Source organism: Callospermophilus lateralis, unplaced genomic scaffold (genome assembly GCF_048772815.1).
Source record: "Callospermophilus lateralis isolate mCalLat2 unplaced genomic scaffold, mCalLat2.hap1 Scaffold_408, whole genome shotgun sequence".
Classification (NCBI taxonomy): Eukaryota; Metazoa; Chordata; class Mammalia; order Rodentia; family Sciuridae; genus Callospermophilus; species Callospermophilus lateralis.
In genome coordinates, this window is record NW_027514360.1 from 444,696 (window position 1) to 466,484 (window position 21,789).

General features: G+C 45.9%; 1 long non-coding RNA gene across 2 annotated transcripts in view; it reads right to left on the reverse strand.

The window, feature by feature from the left end:
* Nucleotides 1–445: 445 nt before the first annotated feature.
* Nucleotides 446–21,789, reverse strand: part of LOC143387803 (uncharacterized) — a 220,499-nt gene continuing 199,155 nt past the window's right edge. Inside the window, exon 3 of one of the 2 annotated variants that reach the window (XR_013155049.1) lies at nt 446–535. This is a non-coding gene — a long non-coding RNA (uncharacterized LOC143387803). Of the gene's footprint in view, nt 536–8,531; nt 8,610–21,789 lie in introns of those variants that run through there. The other variant, XR_013155050.1, reaches the window with a different exon arrangement.

Consider the following 21,789-nt stretch of genomic DNA (forward strand, 5'->3'; position numbering starts at 1 on the left):
TCTCACTAGCAACTCCAGGCTCTGCAATTTGGTCTCCTGGACCCTAGAATGAGCCTGATGGCCACCCCTCTTCTGTGTTCTTGGGCAGATCTGCATGTTGCCTCCTGGCTGACTACACCCCCTTTCCACTCCCTTAAATCCCCCTTCCACCCCCTCCATGTCCTGGACTCCTGACACCTGCCCACCATGGCCTCCCACCATGCTGGTCACCAGCTTGGTTTCTAGCAGCCTTTGCCCCACACCAGTCCTCTTCTTGCATCTCTCTCTCCCTGAGAGACCTCCACTAGGCTGAGGTCTTCCACTTCCTAGGCTGCCTAGTGGCAAAAGCCTCCAACTAAAAAGTTTGCATGCTTCATATTCCAAGATATATTTCTCATGAACGCCACAGTTTGCAGTTTACAACAGAAAGTCAGAGCTAATGAGGGGGACTGACCTGGCTCCATGTCAGCACGTTTGGAAGAGTTAATAGTATCCGTGGGCCCTGCAGCCCTCTCTCCAAGGCCATTGGATCCTGGAGGACAAGGCGGAATCCTTTCTGTTGAAGCAGAAAACAGAGATCAGACTGAAGTGAGGTGGCAAGATGCCTCACACCCTGTCTCACAGACTGCTCCCCAGCAGTCATTGCAAATGCATACCAGTGGGGAAACGGGACTGCCCAACCCACACCATTTAGATTAGAAGTGAGTGGGATTCTAAGCCCCACAATCATCCTCTACTCAGCCTTCTGGAAGGCTCAGGGGCATCTTCCTTTCTTCTCTATTTCTCTTGTGTTATAGGAGCCATGGTCTTGCATTATATTTGTTTGTTTGTTTGTTTGTTTTTGTTTTTTGGCTACCAGGGATTGAACTCAGGGGCACTCAAACAGTGAGCCACATCCCCAATCTATTTTGTATTTTATTTAGAGACAGGGCCTCACTGAGTTGCTTAGTGCCTCGCTTTTGCTGAGGCTTCCTCATGACCCTCCTGCCTCAGCCTCCGAGACGCTGGAGTTACATGCGTGTGCCACTGTGCCCAGCTCTTACAGTCATTTTTGACGTACATGTTTTCTCAGGTGGACCTATCGCTACCAGGACAGGGACTGCAGATCAGCCCTCTTTGCAACCCAGGCATGCAGCACAGGGCTTGGAGCAGAGTAGAGACTGAGTATTTGATGAACAAAGGACTGTGTGCCTTGAAGGAGGTGTGGAGCCCAGGGCCAACGCCCCCATACAATAAAGGTTTGTCAAATCAATATAAAAGATCTTATCCCTTTCAAAAGAAGGGTAAAGAAAAGCTTAAGGGCTTTAAGTCATTTGTCTCAGGTCATTGCAAGAGGAGGAACAGGGATTTGAACACAGGGACTCAAGGAGTTATAGTCTATGAACTTTTCTCTGTACTATACCATCATCAATACACAAATACTACAGAATGCCTTTTTGTATGAAAGCCCCACAGCCTTGGTGTTTTTTAAAAAGTCAGTTTTTGAGAATCTCCCTGAATATATGTTTGCCAAATATACATAGGAAACTATCTAAGAAGTCATTATTGTCTCTTTTAAGGTGAGGAATGACTAGTAATTCCCATTAAAAGCAAAATTCTCCTAAGTGTGAAATTTTGCCAGCTTTACCCATATTTCATATGTTTCTGCACAGCAAATTCTAATTATTCTGTACAAAGAATAACTCTATTAGGCAGGAAACATTGCCAAGCTCTGTCCACGTGCAGGGTTAACCATTCGCCACCCTCGGCGATCAGGCTCCTGAGCAGCCAGGGCAGATGACCTGATGGGCTGCGGTACAATCATGAGACCCTCACCTCTTTTTCTTTTATCTATTTTTTTTTCAGTCCTCCTTCTCAAATTTCCCCTTTTTCAAAGTACCTTCCATAAGCATCATGGTGACTATTAAGAATACCAAAATACTCATAGGTTACTGAAAAGGTTTTAGAAGTATGTATACACTAGCACTTTGTTCAGAGGAAATTCAGTCAGGAAGGGATCAGGACATTCGTTCACTCACTCACTCATTCATTCATCCCTGTGCTGAGTTTTAGGGGCTCCGCAGGAGACACTGATGACTCAGAAGCAAATCCTGTCTTCAAGAAGCTTGCAGGCTGGCAAGGAGAACAAGGCACGGCCACAAAGAACTCTACTGCTTGTAGTTTCATGAGAGATATAGGTGAGTCCTAGAGAGAGGATGGGGCATGGACAGACACCTGCACCAGAGATGGTGTAAGTGTGGGGCAGGGCAAGAACTCCACACGATGGAGTAAAGGCATAGGAGGAGAAACCCTGACAAAGAAGGAGTGTGCTTTTATTCTGGAGTCTGTGGATTATGTAGAGGTAAGTGGAGGACATCACACTCAACAGGATGAGCCCTGAATGCCAAGTCAGAGAATGGTCATTATTTAGTAATAGGGAGCCATCAAGGGTTGTTGAGCAAAGATGTGCCATAATTGGCAATCTGAATTAGTTAGCAGAATCTGGCTAGCCTTGCAAAGTAGGAAATGGAAGGGACACACCTGGAGCAGCATTTTAGTCAGTTTTTTCACTGCTGTGACAACTAGAAAGAAGGAGAAATTTATTTGAGGGCTTCAGATGTCCTAGTCCACAGAAGGCTGGCTCCATTTCTTGGGACTTGAGATGAGGCTTAACTTCATGGCCAAGTGTGTGGCAGAGGGAAGCAGCTCACATCATGGTGATCAAGAAGCAGAGAGAGGATCTCCACCTTCCAGAGACAAAATATATACCCCGTAGCCACGCTCCTTTGAACCACTTTCTCCAGTCACACCTACCTGTCTCCAGTTGCCACTCAATTAATCCCATGAGGGATTATTTCACTGATTAGGTTAAGGCTCTCCCAACCTAATAATTTCTCCTCTGAACCTTCTTGCATTGTCTTACACTTGAGCTTGTGGGGGACACTATAGTTAAATCATAACAAACAGGAACTTCATGATTGTACGGTGCTGGTATTGGGCAGGCTGTCAGGTGCTTTATCTCATTTAAACTTTTGAACAATTGCAGGAAGCACATATTATCCTTTCTGACTTGCTGATGAGGAAAGGAGGCTTTGGTGCATCTAAGCTGCTTGTCCCTAATCCCCCAGCTGGGAAGCAGCTGAGATGAGACTTGAGCCATGTTCTTTTCCTTTCCAGGTAAGCCATAAAGCATGCTGTGACCCTGCAAATGACCACCTGCCTGCCTGCCACACTTGTCCTGCTCCCAGAGCACTTTCTGCCTGCCTTGGAGTGTGTAGAGCTTGATCTTTTCCTGGACTGCCCTTAGGGACAGCCCAGGTGGAATTAACATAGAACCCTTTGCTTCTGTTAGCTTCCCCCAAAGTGTCCACAGATCAAGGAGATAAAATTGTCCTTGGAGTTGGGTCTCAAACCACACTTCAATTTCTTGCAGAGAATTTCAAAGGAGGCAGACAACCACCCATGTCCCTGGCAAGGAGTGCTCACTTTTGTCTTTCCCTTCTTGGCTAAGCTGTGGTGACAGGACCAGTGAACTTGGAAATCCAGAGGAACATCTTTTGGACATACCAGAACCTGCAGGGGCCATGCGGAATGTTAGTGCGAAAGCCAGCATTTCCATGCTCCGGGCTGACAGGGCTGTTCAGGGAGGGCTGCTTACAATGGGATTACAATGCACTTGGGTCTGGTCCTTGCACCTGCAGCCTGGAGGTGATGATTGCAAATCTTTCCCACTAAGATGCCTGCTAGTAAAACTTTTACCTTCTTCTTCCTCCTCTCACTCCTCCTCTCCCTCCCCATCCCCCTCCCTTCCCCTCCCTCCCTGCTCCTGCTCCTCTTGCTTCTGCTCTCCCCACTGTCTTTCTTCTTCTTCTTTGGAACAAAAACCTTTCTCACTCTAAACATGGGACATGGGAGACCTGTGCTGTGCCTGGCAACCAAGAGTGTAGGTTTGGGAGACAAAGCCCGGTGTACAGACAGAGTGGGTCTGAATAACACCTCAGTCAGTCACCAGCTATGTGGCCTGGGACAAACTTCATATGTCTTCTTATTATTAAACAGGGATTAAAATAATGAGTTAGAGATAACAAATACCAGACCCTTAGTGCATTTATAATAATGGACAGTGTAATAATTTCTTCTTCTCATTTGATATTTAACATTCTGGGCATTCCTAGTGAGGATGCTCTTCTCACAAAGTCACCTGGTGAAATGGGTTTTGGGAGAAAAAAAGCTGAACTTATAGCAAATTGTTTATATCCTTGACCTTGACCTTATGAGCAGGGTCTTATAATTACTTGGCTTCATGTCTTTCCTCCCACCATGCTGGGAGCTCCTTCAAGACACTATCTCCTTTCCCAGCATAGAGTTGGCTTCTTCTACCTTTGATGCCTTATTTTGAGATCCAAATAAACCAGTGTCTGCAGAACTTCTGGGATTTTCAATTCCCAGACTGGTTTGATGAGTGACTTTAAGCAACATCTTCAATAACACATCCAATCCTCTGAAAGCCATCTCATTATCATGTAAATCATTAGCACAAAATACTTCTTGTTGCTTTGCTAAGAGCTTTGGTTTCTAATCCAAGCCAATTACATGTTCCAACGTATTCAATAACATCTTAATAATGCCAATCCTTCCAGCTCTATGAATGAAATCGGACCAGGTGGAGAGATGTGGGGGCCAACAAGATACTGAAAGGGGAAAGATGTGAAGCCTCAAAGCTGGACCCAAACCCTCTCTTGTGCAGTTAGGACAGGCAGGACGGTGCCTGGGGTCAGGATAAATGCCTAGTAAAGGTTAATTCCCTACTTTCTCTCTGACTCCAGAAAAAAGCAAAGCTATAGAACTTGTTGTAAGTAAACAAAAGAAGATCTACCACATTCCTGAGTTCATTTACAATATGGATATTTTCTTATGCCTTTGTCCCTAAGGACTGAAGGAAGCAGGTTATTTCATTTTAATTATGGCAGCTGCAGCAGCTGCTGCTGCTTGTGGACTCCAAGACCAATTTTCAGAGTAAAGAGAAAAACACACACAAACACCCCACCACGCCACCCCCCACCACAAACTCACCAAGGGACTCAATCACAGACACAGAATACACAGAATGGCAATTCCTTCAGAAAGAATGTCAATGGGGTAGAGAATTCTACAATGCCATGCTCAAGACAGATTCAGGTTGAAATCCCAGTGTGTCCTCCCCTCCCCCTCCCCTCCCCTTCCACCTCACCTTCTCTCTGCCCTGAACTTGAACGAACAACCAGCTCATGAGCCACATGGCATAATGGAATTTTTTTTTGTGTGTAGAGCAGCTGAATATTTTTAATTCACACAGAGGGAGATAAAGTCAGCAGATGTCTTTTTGCAATCTTCCTGTGAATTTTTAATTGGGCATCCTTATTCACAAAGGCATGAAAAAAGTTGATCCACAGGTCCTCAGAGGGTCAACCCAGCCAGCTCAGGACACGGCATGGTGAGGATGTGTCTGCCTCTGCTGGTGCAGGAAATCTGGGTAAACTTCGCTGGCTGTTTTCTGATCTATATGGGGAGTGTGGCCAGGTTTCTACTTGATATTCTCTCTCTTCTTCTTCTGATACACTCAAGTGGTTCTCAGTGTCAGCCATGGCAAGCTATGGCTCATGAATCCTCCAAGGGTTTGCTGCCAAAATCTGAACCATGTGTAGGCTCATCTTTGAAACAACTGAGGATTAGTGCTATTGCAGGGACGTCTGTCAGAGAGAAGGTCAAGTGGATCAGGTGGGGAGGTGCTTCAGCACACTGCCTGGGAGTATGAGAAAAGGCCCTGGGCTCTCACGAGAGATGCACAGAATCTCTGCCAGCATGTATGGCAGGAAGTGTGTGGCAGGCGAATAAAAAAAAAATGTACCAGGGATTTAATCCAGGGATGATTAACCACCAAGCCACATCCCCAGCTCTTTTTATTTTTTATTTTGAGACAGGGTTCCATTAAGTTGCTTAGGGTCTCACTAAGTTGTTGAGGCTGGCTTTGAACTTGCAATCCTTCTGCCTCAGCCTCCCCAGTCTCTGGGATTAAAGGTGTGCACCACTGCGCCAAGCAAATACTTGGTTCTTAAAGAGCCACAGGTATTCAAAAGCAACCTAATAAAGTCTGTGACATCTGTGGAGGGTTTTATCAATTTTTTGAAACTTGCTTTTATTTAACTAATTAAAAATATTCAAGTAAACCATCAAAAATTCTGGGATTTGAAAGTTCAGGAGAAAATACACAAACCCTGGTTTTCAACCACCAGAGTCCTCCCAGGCTTCTGGGCCTCTGCTCGACTGTGTCAGCCTGCCATGACCCTTGCTCCTTCCATGATCCCCAGACCTTCCTGGCTACCCTTCAGGAGACAGTGCAGATCCCAGCAGTTCCACCAAGCCATCCATACTTATCACATCTAATTGTACTCTCACGCTAGCCACAGTCTGGCTAATTGTACCACTAGATCCTGGCATAATCCTATATATTGTCGGAGTGCCAATGCTATTCCTAAAATGCAGGCTGACCTTGCTATTCCTGACTTGAAGCTCTTATTGCTCCCCCACTGTCTTTGAGACAAAATCCAAACTCCTCCCTGGAGCAAGAAGTTCTCTTCCCCAGCCAGCCTGGTAGATTTCCAGCCTCATCTCAGACCTCCTATGCTCCAGCCAAACCAGTATATCTAACACTGTCTTTCTGCTCTCTTTCCTTGGGCTGAGATGCCCTGTATTACCTGCTAGGATACCTGTGCAGGTGCCCATCTCATTCTGGGGAAGCCCATCCTTTTTATTGGAAACCCCCCTTTCCCACTTCTCCTATCATAGGGTTGTGAGAGTCATCTATGCTCTTTGTCAAAATTCTGGCTATTTTCTAGGCACACAGTGAGACTGCATGCCCTGATAAGGCCATGCCACTAGTTGCAGCTGGTGAGTGGTAAGCAGGATTGTATCAACTCCAGGTGAAAGATTTAATTGCCAGGGAAAGGCCCTCCAGCATTCTCTTTCACACCAGCACAGTGATTGGCACAGTGGTGCCTCAGCCTGGTCCCTGGGAAACTTGAAGGAGTGGAGACCCCTCCTCTTCCCACCACCTCTACTGTCCAAACAGGATGTGGACTATAAGAGAACGAACCCTTTGCTGTTATAGGCCACTGTGATTTGGGGGGTGATTTTATCCAGCATTCATCAGCTGATGCAGCAGGTGCATGAGTTCTATAAGAATTGCCATGTGTTTAAAGAATTCTGTCTCCCTGGCCATCATCAACTGGTTTTTCTGAAAAAGAAGTAGGAGTTAATTGTAGTTCTGGATCCCTTGTTCCCCTTGAGAAGACCAGAATTTGATTGAAAATGGACCTATTAGAATTCTTCCTGGGATTTCTGAAAATAGGAGGCAACAAAGAATGTAGCGTTCAGTAGTGAAAATTATAAAAGGTAAAAACAGAGGTATTGCTGGGTCATGTGGGTGTTATGGTATGAATTGAGTCATCCAAAACAGATATTTAGAATCTAAATCCACAGTCCCTCAGACAGGGACCTTATTTGGAGATGAGGTCTTTATGGAGGTAATCAAGTTAAAATCCAGTATGACTGCTCTCCTGAGAAAAGGGGGAGATTTGGGCAGAGGCAGGTGTGTACCCAGGGAGAACACCATGGGGAGAGATTTAATTGCCAATGAAAGACCCTCGAGCATCCTCTGTTCCTTGCTGTCAACAGCCAAGGAACTTCCAGAGGGTGCGAGAGAAGGCTGAAACAGTTGGGAACTCCCAAGCCCCTCTAGGGAGCATGGCCCTGCTGACATCTTGAACTTCAACCTTTTGTTTTCAGAACTGTGAGTCAACAAGTCTCTGTCATTAAAGCCAAGGCTTAGGGTGTTTTGTCATGGCAGCCCTAGGAAGCTCATACAGGGAGGCAAGTTGGTCTGCAGGGAGAGAACAGAGCACACAGCCCAAGAGAAGCTGACCAGAACGGCAGAAGGGACAGAGCAAATTTGACAGAACTGAAAGTCCACACACAATTCCACTGCATCTCTGCCTTTTCTCTGACTAGAGGATTCATCTCCTGGGATTCTCTGAGATGGTAGGCAATCCCTCTGTTCTGAGTAGGATGATTTGGGGTTCTGCCACCTTGAACCAACAATCTTAACTAGCACTGTTGTTAATATTTAATAATCATCATTGCCATCAAGAAAATCAAGAAAAGGAGTAACATGAATGGTTCCCAGTGGGGAGCCATTTATGGCTGCATTTATCAGCTTGGGGACCAAGGACCAAGCAAGCCCCCTGGCTCCAATGCTGTCTAAACATGGCCCAGGAAGAGACGGCCCCTCCTGACTGGCTGCAACAGCCTCCATCCCCAGAGTAATCCTCTCAGTGCTTTCTTTAATCCAATAACAGCCAGAATAAAATCTGAGAAGGATTTTCTTCTGCATAGTTATGCCTTTCTTCCCAATCCAAACATAACTGCATGCCTGGCCCCTTGAAATGCTCCAAAACAAAAGAAGAAAGCTCAGCCCAAATCCTTTCTCACGTTTTCTGTTGTTTTCTTGGCTGCACAAACTTAGGGGCCTTTGTTTCTTCTGTTCTGTCCTTGGACTTTTCCTCTGCACATTCGCCTCTGTCCAGGGCTCCCACACCAGCAGCAAGGGCTCCCAGCTAGGAGAGGAGGAGAAAAGCCATGTAAGGGGAGTCAGGCTGGAACTGATTAACCACCTCAAACAAGAGCTGAAAGCTCTTGACGCAATTTAGCAGCCCTCTGGCCCTCACAGGCAGAACGTGGCTGGATAGCCGGGTGTGGGTTATGAATTTGGTCTTGTAGAGCAGAAGATAATTGCTCGAGGTATAGCTGAGCCTCTGGGGCTGTAAGAATGAGCAGAACCAGTATGCCTGGAAGAGCTTACGAAAGAAAAGAGACACAGCTCTTCTCCAAAGGACTGAGGAGTGCAATTACACATGGAAGCAAGATTGATGACCACAGAGCTTACCACCCCCTCCCCAAAGCCAAAGAGCATCCTGATCACCCCACATTTATTCTATCTAGGAGATCATAAAAGAACATGATGGCTTTATTAAGATGCCAAGTGTCTTGATCAGAGAAATTAGAAAAGTGTAGGAGTTTTCTGGAGTGGGTGGTTGGGTGGGTCCACACAGCCTTTAAAAAAGGCATGTGGGTGCAGGTGAGAAGGGTGACTGGACACTGTGCCAGTCATTTGTCTATTTGTTTCCAGATTCTTTCTCTTATATTACCCTCCTCTGCTCAGTGTCCCTTGCTTACTGGATTCTGGACAGATTTGTCTAATGGGAGACACTGGTAGAAGATTGGAAGTAAAAAGAGAGCAGCCAGCTTCTCTATTAGTCTTGTACCATTTCGGACAATGTGCTCGTTAGCAGTCCTATGATCTCTGCTGTTTCAGGTCCTGACAGTCATCCTACAAGATGGTTCTAGTTTCTGTGGATTGTCCCAGTTTCTGAGATCTGGAAATACTCCCTCCTTTCATTGTCTCTCCAGCCCAGAAGTGATAGTGGCTGCCTGCTCCTGCTGATCCCTGGGCTGCTTCAACCTGTACCATGTAGCTTCCTGGATGTATCATCCACTATGTGGTCAGTTTTCTGCATTACATTCTCTTTGTTGAAAGACTTAGAGTGGCTTCTATTCTTCTACCTGGACTTGGGCTGGACTTGGTACTGAGGGAGAATCTTCAGAAAGAACTGCTACTCACAGTTCCCTGGTATAGTGATTGCCTGGACTCCCAGTGCATGGGCTAGGCCAGGAAGCCCATAGGAACTGCCAGGAACTCACCATGGCAGAGAAGCCCTGTAGGAAGTAAGTGCTGGGTGGGAAGCAGCCCTGGAGGGAAGAAGGTAAAGACACGGTCAGGTCTTTGCTGTGTTTGTGTGTGTGTGTAGTGTGTGTGTGTGGGGGGGGCGGGTGGCTCGAATGTAAATTTCTTGCTATCCATTGATAGTGAACGTGGGAAGAGGCAATCAGTGATGTCAAACAGCTTTGTGGTAAAACTTCGGAATCCTTTGGCAGGTTGGGGCGGGGAGGCCTGCCTTACTACCAGAAAGCCAGGAGCTTAATGGAACTGAGAAAAGAGACCCAGCTCTTTCCCAAAGTACCGTGACCAAGAAAGACACCTTCCAGAAGAGCTGGTGAGACACTGAAGTCTTCTTGTAATGTGACTTGTTTGGGCCTGGTCTGTGTGGACGCTTACAACTGTGAAGGGTTAGCACTGGCCCTGCCAGGCTCAGAAGGGTGGAGAAGCATTCCTTACTGAGGGAGGATAGTCAGGGATACAAAGAAGAACATTTTAGCAATTACTGAGAGCACAATTTTTTTGTTGTTGTTGTTGTTAGCAAAAAAAAAGAATTTGAACATTTAAAAAAAGTCTCTATAAACAGAAAGACACAGGCAGGAGGGAAAAAGAAAATCCACCAGGAAGGAAGGGACAAAGACACAGGTGTGGGCCAGTTTCACAGCAGAGGTCAGCTTCCCACAGTCAGGTCAGAGGGCTCCGGGATCCCTGATGCATTTGCTTCCTGCCTCTTCTCAAGCTCTTGTCACAGGTGGCCTTTTATTGACTGACCCAAGCTTCCCAGACCATGTCCCCCATAGGAATGGAAAGGACCACCAGGTGTGCGACAGCAGGGCTGTTAATGAACTGCCACACGCCTCACCTCCCTGGAAACCTCCATTGGCCCAGGGAGGAAGCCCGGGCTGAGGCTCCACCACAGCTGTCTCTGCCTCAGCATCCCCATCCACCTTCTCAGCCTCCTGTGCCCACCCATGAGGACACCTGTGCCATTTCTACCTTAAAGAAGCTGAAAACTTTGTTGGGGGAGGAATCAAGATGAATGGGGAAGAATTATACCTAGAGCTGGGAGGAGCAAGGACATTTTGGGTCACAAATGTTTCCCCATTTAATTTTTTTCCAATCTTTGTTATGTCCTGACTTTCACAATTTTTAAAAACCAGTTAAGGATTTACAAAGAAATTAAGGAAGATAGTACAGAAAGCTGCCCTATACCTGGTGTCTAGTTTCTCCATAATAATACCTTGTAATAACATGATTCATTCATTACAATTAATGAATGAGTATTGGTTTCTATTTATTATAAACTAATGTCCATAGTTGATTCGGATTTCTTTAGTTTTTGTTTAATGTCTCTTTCTGTCCCAGCATCCCACATGCATACCACATTATATTCAGTCTCATGTGTCCTCGGGTACCTCTTGGCTGTGAATTTCTCATACTTGTTTTTATAATCTTGACAGTTTGGGAGAGTTCTGGAAGGGTTTTGTAAGATGGCCACGACTGGACATCATCTAATATTCTTCTCTCGGTTATGATGAGGGGTGTGCAGGCTTTTGGAAGTGTCCCTTGTGTTTCTAACAATTTCTTATTCACAGAAGCCATGGCTATGCCTGCTGGGGCCACTGGCCAACAGCTCGGCCAGGCAGCCATGGCAGACATGGTCTGTGGTCATAGCAGCCTCTCCAGAGACATCAGTGTTCTCGGCTCTTGCAACACCACAGAGCCCTCATGTCTGGCCACAATGTACCTCTCCAGCATTGAGTCCTGGCTTTCCCTCCTCCTTCCTTTTGCCACAACAGACTTGCTTGCAATTTCCCAAACAAGCCCACACATCTCAGCACTCCAAGTCTATGCTTTTGCTTCTTACTTTGCCAAAAATACTGTTCCTTCCCTTGTCTGCCTGAAACCCTATCAGAAGTCAGGGCCTACTTAGCACAGAAAGATTCCCTTTGAGAGCTTCATTGAGCCACCACTCCAAGCAGGATGGACCCCTCATTTCTCTGTGCCACACTGCACATTCCTGCCCACTCCTGACCATCCTCCTCACCACCCCAGGGCTCCAGCATCCCAGCATTCTATGCCAATTCACTTGTTTGGTGCCTATCTCCCTGGCAGAGTGGAAGTGCATAATGGTGGCCTCTTGTGTTTACTGTTACACTAGGTGATGCTTGGCACAGAGTAGCTCCTCGATTATAAATATTGGTTGAGTGAGTGAACAGCAGTGCTGGAGTGTACTTTTATAGTAACTGAGGTATGATACGTTCTCTTCAGATAGACTCTAAGCTTCTAGGAAGAGGACAGATTCCTTTGAAAGAAGGAAGGTAGGTTTGATGGCCAAGCTGGCATTTGAGTCCTGGCTGGAAGACCATTTCCAGAAATGCTGTCATTAGTCTCTGTTGGTTCTTTTAAGACATAACCTCATCCTCTCTGGAGGAGCATCTCCTTGTGGCTGAAGGGACACACATATCATGCAAGATATTCTCTAGAAGTTTAGAACTGAAGAGCTCCACAGCAGCAGGGAGGCCCTTCTCTTTCAAGAGTGGGGCTCGGGGTGCAAAACACTGCCCCATTCCATTACTGGATGGTCAAGACTGGCTCAGGAATTCATTTGTTAGAGCAGAAGCAATAGCAGCTCTGTTACCCCAGGGAAAGGCTCCAGCCTCTGCCTGTGGCTGGCACTGGCACGGGGACCACGAACAAGCTCTTGGGCTTCAGTTCCCTTGCCAGAGAGTGGAAATCCTATCGTCACCCACACCATTACCGCTGGTGGCTGTGAACACCCATGTACAAATGGATAGCAAAGTGGGGTGCCACAGTAAAGCCAAACCCAGAGCATTCTTGTTGTTCTCATCAGCCACTCACCCCAGTCTCATGTTTTCTGACTCTGTGACATTTGGCCAAGGGTGACACAGGCAGTGTGCAGGGAGATGGGCACAACCAAGGAGAACTTGAAAAACATGTCACTAGGCCTTTTGATGAAGATCAAAACCACGTGTATATAGTAAAACACACATAAGCCAATCATATGTTTATGGTACAGAAGATTTGTCTTCTGGCTGCCGAGCAAGAGCCTGTGGGCTTAGGGCTGCGTTCTGTGGCTGCTTTTACCTTCACGTCTGCTTTTGATGCTACCTTCAACCTGCCCAGCTCGTTGGGGAAGAGAGAGAGGTATGTGTTGCCTGGGGAAACTCACTTCCAAATCTTGGCTGGGGTTTTGGCATGCTAATGATACAACTTATCATGAATGAAATTAATTTTATTCTATAATTCTGCAAAACATGAAAGAAAGAAAACAAAGTAAAAAGGACATACTTTTTTTTTAAAGGACATCAAACTGGATAAATATTTGTAGCATGGAAGATAGGAGAAGGTTATTATCCATCCAATAATGAACCTATGCAAATGATCAGGAAAAGCATTTAGTACCCTGCCCCAAAATAAATTGGTAAAGGGCAGGGCCAGTTATGCAAGAAGTGTGTTGACTGAATACACACATGGAAAAAATGTTCAGTTTCTCTAGTAATCAAAGAAATAAAAATTAGAGCAAAAAACAAAAAACAAAAAACCTTTATGCCTACTTAGTAAGCTTATTTTTTTCTTTTAAATTTAAAAGATTGGAGATGAATTGAAAGATTACCATCTTTAGAGGTAGTCATTGAAGATACTTATTTATCACCTACTATATACTAGCCACACTGTCAAATATACTGGGTGAATAAACAGACATGATCTCTAGCTGCAGGGCCTTACATCAGGGCACCCACTTTCTTTCTAGCTTGGAAAGTTTTTTAACACCTCTCAGTTTTCTATTTCCTTACCTGTGAAATAGGGATCATGAGACCTACTTGAGGGCAGTTGTGACATGTAGAAAGCTTCTCCACATTTGCTAACACTTTTGATTCACCCAGATCTGAGACTTAAGTAAGGCAGGGAACATTAGTCCTGTACACAATTCAAGGTGGAACCCAAAACTCAGAAGAGGTAAGTTACTGGCCCAAGGTTACACAGCCAAGGGCTTCAACCCAGTGGTTTAAGGTTTTGGGTCATGCTTTCTGCTGAGGCAGGAACATATAAGGGACATGAACAGAGGCTGCAGACAGGCAATAGGTGAAAAAAGAGGGCCAAGGGGGGCTGAATATGCAAGGTGGGGAAGTTTTTTAGGCTCAGGAACCCTGCATGGGTGGCCCCCAGCTTGAGCCCCTCCACTTCCTGACTCCCAAACCCAAGATACACTGACCCCATCTGCATTCAGCAAAGAAAAGGAGTGGGTTTTCCATTTCTCCCATAGATGATTAGAAGAGCAGGAGGTAGCAGCTGGCCTGTTTTTGATCAGCTCCTACTGGGCCCTCCAGTAGGGCGCTCTGGATAGGCTGAGGCAGGGAGGCAGGAGTGGCTGAGCACATCCCAGATGATTTGCTCTCGAATTGTGCCAACATTCAAGCCATGTTGTGACAGCAATAGACACAGAATAAAAAGGGATTTCTCTGAGTGTGACCCTTATGCACGAGCAGTGTTGAATAAAAGTGTTGATCAGGTACAACCCAGAAAAGGAGGTTCATCAGTGAACTGGCTGGAGGGTGGAAATGAATAAAAGCTCACCAGGGGGTGCAAGTGAGGCCGGGTGGAATGTTAAGAGCTCTCTGCTCATCTGCTCCCTGAATTAAGCCCTCAGGGGCATCCCACTGCCAACAGCAGTTCAAGGCTCCTCAAGATTTCGCCTTTACACTTGCAGCAAGCACCCTTCCTTCTAACCTCGACAGGTATTTGAAGTTCGTCAAACTTCAAGACAGGGTCAGGCTTTTGTGTGTGCACAGTGGCCCCACCCCAGCCGCCTCCTCCAGAAGCCTCCACCAAGGCTGCCAGGCCAGGTAGGACACCCTTCCTAGGGTTGCCTTCCACCTGAGCAGATGTTTGGTTATTTATCTCTTCAACACTACAGATTGGGCCATTTCTTATCTAAATTTACATTCATCTCAAGTCCAAGATGAAACCTGACCCGGCAAACATATACTTTCTACAAATACTTACTGGATGAAGGTTAGACAGCTTGTTGGTTGGATGGATAAAATAAACGTTTTGCAAGTCTTGCCCATAACTGTGTGAGAGATGGGAGCGGAAAGGGAGATATAAAGGTCTCTGGAGAAACTAGTGCAGTGGTCTAGATGATGGTGGGAGGTGGGAAGGAGGCAGGGATTGGAGCCATGTTGGTAGACTGACTTAATTGAACCTGGTAAATGCTGGTGAGGAAAGGTCAGGGGATGTTGGGAGGAGGCTGACCCCCAGCTCTGGACAGGGCACAGTGTGTGTATTTAGGCAAGACAGGGACCCAGGTGTCACTTCACATTGGTAGGGGTGTGAGTAGGGAAAGGAGAGGGTGAGTCTGGCTTAATCAGGGAGGAAGCAGGTCTGCAGGCTGACAGGCCTCTAGTCTGTGTTCTCACTGAATCTCCAGGTGGCCCTTTGTGAAACTTCAGTGGACAAAGCTTGATCAAGATGGCCCAAAGACAGGGTTCACATGAGTAAGCAGAAGGCTCTTCTAACTCAGCTTGGGTATGGAGCTTTTGGTGAGCAGGAAGGAAGGGGCTCTCTCAATATGACTGAACCCAGGAACCGGACACCCCTGAACATTCCTCCCTGATGGCATTGACAGGAGAGCACACAGTCAGCCCTGCATGGGACGCACCCCAAGGGGGGCTCTTCAGTCTAGTACAAAGAGAACAGCCTTTGAAGTTGGGCAAACCTGGGTTCAAATCCTCAGTAGCCTCAGGTAAGTCCCTTCCTTTCTCTGAGCCCGTTTCCTCATCTGTAAAATGAGGTTTACAGCAGCCATTGTAAATGTCAATTTAAATAAGCTCGCCTGTGCCTGGTGCTTTCTTCCCTTAGATCTTCTTTCCCTGTGAACTCTGTTCATCATTAGAGCAAAGGAGAGAGAATGGTGATAAAGAAGCCTGTCATGCTGGACTTGTGGCACACGCCTACTATCCCAGAGACTCAGGAGGCTGAGGCAGGAGGATGGCAAGGTCAAGATCAGCCTCAGTATCTTAGCAGCAACTTAGTGAGATTTTGTCTCAAAATAAAAACTAAAATGGACTGGGGATATAACTCAATGGGAATGTGCCCCAGGGTTACTTGCTGTGTGCTGGGTACCCTGAAAGTTAGGAGAAAGAAAAAAAAAATAAGAAAGCGAAGGTTTACTCCTCTATGAATTTAAAATGGACCACAGAGTGCTATGTGGGCGCACTTCCTGTAAAGGCTGTTCTTCACTGTGGCTGGCAGCCCTTGGGAGATCCACTGCATGGGCTAAGCTCAGCTTGCTCACTGGTTCAGATCAGGCCTACTCTCCCCTGCTCAGGCTGAGCCATCACTTAAAGGAAAGCAGGGGCCTGGCGGACACTCAGGAAACCTCCGCGCGCTCACTCCCTCCACCCCTGCAGAGAGCACCATTCCTGGGCTTTCTCAGAGGCTCCTTTCTGTTTTCCCATTTGAACATTTAATGGGTTTCACCCTCTTTAGTGACACCTGGTGGAATGTAATTATGCACATAATTGCTACGTGGGAATGGAGGTGGGCTTATTTCCCAAAGCTGGTTTTTCCCTTAGGAAAAGAAACAGTGCACCCAGGAAGCTTCGTCCCATATCCAGTGGAGCATGTGGGGGTCTTTTCTCCCTTGTGGAAGGGCAGCTGGCCAGGAGGACTGGCAAGGCAAGATGGAAACACCTGCTGCAGCAATAAAGATTTCCAGAACCGAAGAGTTGGTGTTGGGCTCGGGTAAGCCATGTGGCCTTGTCATAATACTAAGAGGAGAAGACCAGAAATCTTCCCAGAGTTCCCCCGGAGAAGCATTCTAATTAAATTCCAAAAGGCAGAGGGGTTCACTGTAGAGAACCAAGTGTGAGATGTGGGGCTGAGGCCTAGGGACATTGGGACAGTCAGAATTCCTGTGTTCTCCTGGTTGTGTGACCTGATGTGTGGTAGGTACCCAGGATGGGGAAGCTGGGACCTTAACAATAACACTAATGACAATAATCCACATCAATGGTAATGATCTTGTTAATGAAATTAACAAGTTCCAATGGAACTCAGGCCAGGAAAGTTTGGGAAGACAGGGAAAGGGAATGGAAAGCAGGAGAAGGAAATAGTAAAGAAGCCATAGTGACAGCCTCTGCATAGATATAAGTACGTGACTCTATGGATATAAAAAGTATACAAACACATATCAAGTTTGTCATGTTTCACACTGAGCATTGGCCTGAGGCTCTGTGGAAATGACCTTTTCCTCTTATTAGCACCCTCCTGTAGGCCCTCTCCCTATTTATTTATTTGTTTTGTAATGAGGATTGAACCCAGGGGCACTTTACCACTGAGCTGTATCCCCAGTTCTTTTTTTTTTATTTTGGGGTAGGGTCTTGCTAAATTGCCAAAGCTGGCCTCAACCTTGCAATCCTCTTGCCTTAGCCTCCCAAGTCATTGGGATTGCAGGTTAATGCCACCACATCCAGCCCTCTTCTCATTCTTTCATTTAACTTGCAGAGATTTGTTTGACTCTCTGGATAAGAAGTAGGTACATACAGCAGCTGGGCACAATGGCCAATACCAGCAATCTCAAGTTCCTGGATGCTGAGGCAGGAGGATCATGAGTTTATAACTAGCCTGAAACTTAGCAAGATCCTGTCTCAAAAGAAAAAGGGCTGAATATGTAGCTCAGAAGTAGAGCATGTTTGGGTTCCATCCCCAGAGTCTCTCCATTACCCCCACGCATAGACACAGGTGTCCTTTTGTGTCCCCTTTGTCCCATCCAGCATTGAGTCAGCCCTCAGAAAGTGCCTCTACAACAGGATGTGTCTTGCTGACCACCAATCATCTGCTGCATCTGAAGCAGACATCAAATACTTACTCTCTCAACACGCACTTCCACCCCGTCTTGGTCTATGGGGAGGACAGCTGTCAAGGACACAGCATTCCTCCTGGTGATCCTGCAGAGCTGTGGAGGCTGCGTGTTCTTGCAGCTGGTGTGTATGCTCAGGTAAATGAGACATGCCTGCCAGCACACTGGTGGAGGAGTTTGTTGATCTGGACAGAGTGGTGTAGGTTCCACGGTCTAGTTCCTAGACTTCTGAGTCCCAAGGAGGGAGGACAAAGGGGATTCCATCACAACAGTCCTATGACATGCTGGCTGCTCCTGTAGTTCTGTAGCATCTAAGCTTGAGCCCCTGGCATTCCTGGAAAGTTTGCAAGTCACCTAATATCCTGTACCAAATCCTTTTCTGTTCCAACTAGCCAGAATAGATTCTGCTGTCTGAACCCAAGATCCTTGACTGAGACAACGTCTGTCTGCTCCTAAACTGTAAGCCCCTTAAGAGTAGAGATTCTTACATAGTTATCTCTCCTGTGCTCAAAACATACCCTGTGCCTGGGAGACCGCTCCTGACCCGATACAGGTGCAGAGCCAGGCACCTCTGTGGGTCCCGTCCTCCAGGGCCAGCTGAGTGTCTGCTGTTCTGCTAATGCTTGGAAAATCAGATTACCTGGCTTATTAAAATTTTGCATAAAGTAAGCATCAACAAATAGCTTTCAAGTATGGGTTGAGTGGATTTGTTATCAGAAAAGCAAAAGACTGGTGCACAAATTGAAATGTGTTTTGTGGGCTCCAAGGGCTTTTTTTGTTTCCTGCTTGGCTGGCCCCCAGCAGTGTTGCAGAAAGCCGAGGGACCTCCAGATAATCAAAGTTCGCTAACTGTACATACTGTGAGCAATTCCTTTCAGACCCCTTCCTGTCCAGATGTACAAAGAGAAGAGCAAAAGGAAATAAATTCTACGCTTCCTCGCTACGCCCACTAAACTGCTAAATCTCAGCAGTTCTGAATCATCAAACCTTGCGTTTCTCATTAACTGCCCTTCATATGCAGCATTTTTAATTAAGCTGGGAGCACTGCTATACTAATTATGTTATGATATTAGTCCCTGCAGACTAATACGCAGCTAACAGTTTGGGAGGGCTGTCTAGATCGTATTGCTCTACCTACCTGAAAAGAAACATTTCCTTGAAAGCTCTCCCTGGCCTGGGGACTCAGAGGATAGTTAATTTTATGTGTCGACTTGACTTGGCTAAAGGTACCCAGATAGCTGATAAAACACTTCTGGGTGTGTCCATGAGTGTGTTTCTGGAGGAGATTAGCACTGAATCCCTGCAGACTAAGTAAACAGTGTCATCATCAATGTCCCTATCAATGTGAGTAGGGCATCATCCAATCCCATGAGGACCTGAACAGAACAAAAAGCAGAGGAAGACTGAATTTGTTCTCTGCTTGATGTGGGAGAGCTATCCTCTCCTGTCCTCAAACACCAGTGATACCTATTCTCACGTCCTTGGGTGGACTGCAACTACATAACTGGCTTTCCTGGGCCTCCTGGCAGACTGCAGATGGTGGGACTTCTCAGCCTCCATAATTGTGTGAGTCAATGCTTCATAAAGGATCTCTTCACATCTCTCTCTATTGGTTCCATTTCTCTGTATAATGGTGACTAATACAGGACTCAAGAGTTGGGTTATCAGGTGAGCGCTCTCTCTGCAGGGGCAGCTCTGCTCCTACCAGCATCGGATCCCATCAAGCCACAGGTGAAATGTCACAGGGTCATATTTTATGTTTCCTCTGCATCCCCACCTAGCCCTGGGTTCATAGGAGGTGCTCAGGTAACACTTTCACAGCAGACAAGCCTTGAAAACTCCTACTGAAGAAACACAGCTGAGTGCCTGCAATGTCTGCTTTTTATCAAACGCATGGCTCTGCTCCATGAAAAACACTTCCAAAGAAGGGAAAGGAAGTCATATTTGCTGCTGCATTTTCTGAGTCAGGCACTTTCAAAATACATGCGCTCACTTAATTCTCCCAAGTATCCTTTGAGACAGATGTTATCATTCTCATTTTATAGAGAAGAAAACTGAGGTTCAGAGAGGCTAATCACAGAGTGTGGGACAAACTTAGGAGTGGCAAAGACCTAGAGTGTTGACTCTAGTGCATTTGTACTAACCTGGACACGAGGCACTCGTTAACTCTGGTAGGAGGGTGCATTGCTAGGGTCTGTAAATCACAGAGCAAAGGAAGCTAACTGACATTGAACAATAATGATCACCATGACAGTGTAGTAGCCGATGTCCACTCAACACTTACTATTCCTGGCACCCTTCTAAAGGCTTCACATGTCCCATCCTCACCTTAGCCTGGCAAACTGGGCATCCTTATCCCCATCCCAAGAATGAGGAAACTGAGGCTCCGAGTACTCAGGTATAAAGAGAGGAATGGCCAAGCCCAGAGCTAAGGTTCTGTAGGACTTTGGGTAAGTCACTTCAGAATTCTCTAGTTTCCTCCTTTATAAAAATAAGAGCACCTAACACCATTGCCGTGATCACATGAGCAGCAGTCTATGATATTGTGCTTTATAAATGCAAGGCACTGGTAGGAACAGAAGGCTGTGGTCGCCAAGTGCTCTGTGGAAGACTGCCTGAGTTCCAATCCTAAATTTGTTATATGACCATGGGAGAAGCACTCTCAAGCCTGGCTTTCCTCCGTTTCCTTATCTTTCAGATCGGGTGATACTGCCACCTATTTCACAGTGTTGTTGTAAGGATTGAATGGACCACTATATGTAGAACATAGTATTGCTGCAGATAGCCCATAGAGAATAACAGTGCTTTTGCAGATTGGACACTTCCATGAAATGGACTCTATTCTAACTTTGGTCAGGCAACTTGCAAATCCATCCCTTAAATGTATGAAGTTTGTGCAAAAATGTGAAAGGCCTAATTAGAACAAATTTTTAATAAATGAAAAACAAAACAACAACAACAAACCATGAAAGGCTAGCTGTAACCATGGCAGATACATCAAATCCATCACAGGCCAGCACCTCCAGAAAGCACACGTGGACCATTCAGTCTTACCATGACTAGTTCCTTGACTGAATTCCTACTGAAACTGAGATTCAGAGAGATTTAGTATCATACCCAAGATCACACAACTAGTTAAGGGTAAACCAGGATTTAAACTCAGACCTTCTGATCCCAAAGACTGTCTACTATGCAACCCACATAGAAATTCTGTTCCTTGAGACTTAGACACCATTAAACCCTCTTAACTTGAGATCTGTTTAAAACAAATAATTTCATCAAAACATTTTTAAACATGCTCCTTCCCTTTAGCATCATTTTTCTTTTAATTTTTTAAAAAATTTTTTGAGTCACTTACATTTTCTCAGAAAATCTCCTGCCTCAAAGAGATTTTCAAACTTGTTAAGAGTACCTACAATAGCTCATTGTATTATTATGATTTTATATCACATCAGTTGCTTTATTTCCTTTCTTATTTATTAGCCCTTTTCATTTTAACATCAGATGTTTTCCATTATTACCTCCATTTTACAGCCTACAGTGCCAGAAGCAGCATATACAAGCAAAGTGATATTAAAATACTGGCCATAGTGGTGCTGACTGGTTAGAAATCAGAGTGTATCTTTAAGGGAAAACTCTTTGTGGGGGGTCGGGGGAGCAGCAATAATGAGCCTGTTTTGACATGAAATGGGAGGTCTTCAGGATTTAGGCAAAGAAGCATCATATTTTTCTATTGAGAAAGCCATGGATGCGTCAAACAGTAGACTGCTGGAAGGGGGGCTGGGGGACACCTAAAAGGAGGATGAGGGGAAAAGAGAGCAGACACCAAGGTGGCAAGTAGGAAAAGGTGGCAGGGACACTGAGACTATCCTGGGCACTCTGCTTGAAGGGAACATTAAGAGAACTAGTCACTCCAAAGTTGAAGGGGATCCCAGTGAAGAGAGGCCCCCCCTGAATCACATGAGCTACACAAGCAGGTGGAAGGAAGAAGCTCAGTGGAGTTTGCTACACTGTGAAGCAGATTTGATGACACTTTCTTAAGTCCTTGTGGGATTTAAAGTACACACTAAAATGTGGTGCCTTCTTGTAACATCACAAAATGTTACATACCTTGTGCAGAGGGAAGGAAATACCC